Raw genomic sequence first — 2,987 nt, forward strand, 5'->3', positions numbered from 1 at the left:
AAGGCGATATGTCAACGGTAAAGGTTCCCCGCATGCGATCCAATGTGACAGTAATGGGAGAAGGCGGCTTGTAATGCTTTGTGAATAAACCGGAATACCCACCACGGAATCTCTGATGTTTCACGGATTCTCAGATGTTCAGGTAGCTATTGATGACGGAATGGTGGTTATTTCCTCCGTCAAAATGTACACGCAATGCATTGGTGTGGAATGAATTACCGATTTGATTTCTTGAAACAACGGCAGTGTATATGCCTGCGTAGTTCTTTCATGAGCTCAGTAGACTCAAAGTTGTATCGGATGATTGTAACGTCCATCAAAACAGGTTATCAATTCTCGGTTACGAGCAATAGAGCCCACTTCTAATCAGTCGCAACCCCAATTTTGTGCCACTTTACACGGTCAAGTAGAATATGGTACTCGTTCTCCCAAAGTTAAAGTATTTTGCTGAGTTTCTTCAACATCATCATCGCATTATACCTTGGTCTACTCGACCTATTCACCTATGTTAGTTTAGGGTACGGTTCTCATTGCATTAAAGTAGAATACGCCACGCTCCTCTGGCACTCACGTCCTTCTATAGTCACATTGGCTTAAGAATGTTCTCGTCCTATGATTACATGTGCGTCATTTATTGTGCAGATTTGTCACGTTGTGCACCACACTTCGACCCGCCAACGTTCTAACAGGAAATATGCTTCAGTGTGATTAGTGATCACTTATTCGTTCAGAATGAATGTCAGTCCATCATTGGACATTTATGTAAGATGAAATTTGACTTCTCTGATTGGTTGATTTGAGAAACTGAGCTGTTGAAGTTTGAGCTGATTGTACTCTTTGTTTTTCTCGTTGATAATATTGCCGTGTCGTCGACATCGTACATGCTCGTGAACGACGTGTAGTTTGGCCTTTGGAGACTTTGCCCCCCAATCTCAATCAGCTCAACCACTTGACGTCGGGGTCGTGGGACATTGAAGGCGAGATTAAGTCCGTTGTGGCTCTTGGAGAAACCGTCGTGTCTGCTGCTGAAAAGTGAAGAAAATGCTAAAACGAGACATCAGGTCGTAGGAGTTCATCAGTGTGGTTATGGTGAAGAAGTTATTCGAGAAGCCTTGCATTTTCCAGTTGTGTGGAGCCAGCATTTGCAATTATATAGCCAGCATTTGCAATTATATCCTTGAATATAAATATAGGGACCAATTTAAGGGTATCACACAGTTTCTATATTATAGGTTGTACCGCACTGCCCCTTTGGGGGCCCCGTGCTCATCCTTCCCCCCCACACAATATGCTAGTTTCGACCAAGTCATCTAACCTTTTGTTCGTTTACCCTAATCACCACATCAGATGGTGCGGTGGTATCCTTGGACTGTCCGTGCTTACTTCAATTGGTAGTGAGTTCAATCCCGGTGCCTGACGCCTTGGTTGTGCTGTTACCATTAGGTCAGTCGAAGGGTGTGTCGTTGGCTCCGTCATTGTCACTTTGCCGACCGCGAGAGTGTTTCAACTTGCCTCTGTCACTGCTTGTGTCTAGTTCTCGATGCATCGACTTTTGAGGTTACGAAGAAATAGAAAACTCTGGGATGTCCATTCAACATGAAATACATCATGTCGAAAGTATTGGGGTTTCAATCGCAAAATGCCAGTAACCGTCGATACCTGTCGTAGCATGAACAGCACACATAAGGTGTGAATACACCGCCCGCACCGTCAGGTGTCGGGTGTCACCGAGCCCATGATGTGTCCACGACGCGCCGTAACGCGCACCAGTGTATCATTCCAACACAGCGACATTGGCCGACCTATCGTCGATTCGTGAACTTTCCTGAACCCATGAGACAAATCAATTGGGGATGGCGAACTACTTGTATTGTTCAAACGGCATTATTACGCTGGTATCGCACCATATGTGGGACTTTCGTGGTGTTCCCCACGTCCCTGTCCTCCCATGTTTGGGTATGTGTGGGAGTCTATTTTGTCCACATGAAGTGGCGTCGAGATGCATTTTCTCAATGGCCAATGCAACTTTTCAAGGGGGAGTATGCATCTACAGCCCTGCGCTCGAGCCCCCTGCAGCAGGAAGTGCACGTTTTGGGAGCACTTGGGTAACGGTCGTTCTTGAACGAAGTAGCTCTGCTTGGGGACATGTCTTCCTCGACTGGGTTGGTCGAGCGCGTCGGATGCATAAAGTAACATATCATGTGTGAGATAGCAATACGTGTGGGCTGGAGGGACCAGTGTGCATGGATGGAGTGGCTCTGAAGTGGCTGTAGTTCTGTCGGCCTGGTGCAATGCGCAAAATGTGGATGAAGGGTAGGTGGAGGCGAGAATATAGTGCGTTGATCGTCGGGGTTGTTGATGTACTTGAATAGTGAATTTCAAGAAGCGCCATTGGTTTAGTGGTAAAATATCTCGTTGCCATCGAGATGCCCCGGGTTCGATTCCCGGATGGCGCATTCCTTTTGCTCTCGCCTCCTCCGAACCCCACCCCTCACACAATAAAGTACACCTCTCCTCCTCCTTGCATTGCATCCTGCAGATCGGGATTGTACGTTTCGTTGAACAATGCGCATATCACTATAGTCTTTCGCGCTCCTTATGTCCTGAGCTGCCAGCCATACTGCTCTGTGGCCTTCCTGACCGCCATCGAATAAATGGTTTGATACCTTCCTCGCAATCGTATTGAATCTAAATCAGTACCAGTATACTTCTATATATTGATATTGTGCTTGAAGAGTCAATTTAGATTAGTGTGGTGTATATTGGCGAGTGGTGAAACTTCTGATACTCCTACTTCGCTTGCCTCAAAAATTTATTCAGTTACACAGATGTCTAGCTCGATCGCTGTCCAACTTGTATTACGGTAGACGTTAACGAGGGCTTGTCAGTCAAAGCCGAAGGCACTGCCAAGGAGAACCCGTTGAAACTTGTCGCTGATCGAGGCTGGAAGCGTCGCTGTCGTGAATGCAGGGATGTACCGCGACAGG

The 2,987-nt window shown here is 46.6% G+C and overlaps 1 non-coding gene across 1 annotated transcript; it reads left to right on the forward strand.

The window, feature by feature from the left end:
* The first annotated feature begins 2,385 nt into the window (after positions 1–2,385).
* H310_11761 lies at positions 2,386–2,456 on the forward strand. The gene has a single exon. It is a non-coding gene; the product is annotated as a tRNA-Gly (tRNA).
* Positions 2,457–2,987: the final 531 nt, after the last annotated feature.

The sequence above is a fragment of the Aphanomyces invadans genome, assembly GCF_000520115.1.
Source record: "Aphanomyces invadans strain NJM9701 unplaced genomic scaffold supercont1.34, whole genome shotgun sequence".
Taxonomy (NCBI): Eukaryota; Oomycota; class Saprolegniomycetes; order Saprolegniales; family Verrucalvaceae; genus Aphanomyces; species Aphanomyces invadans.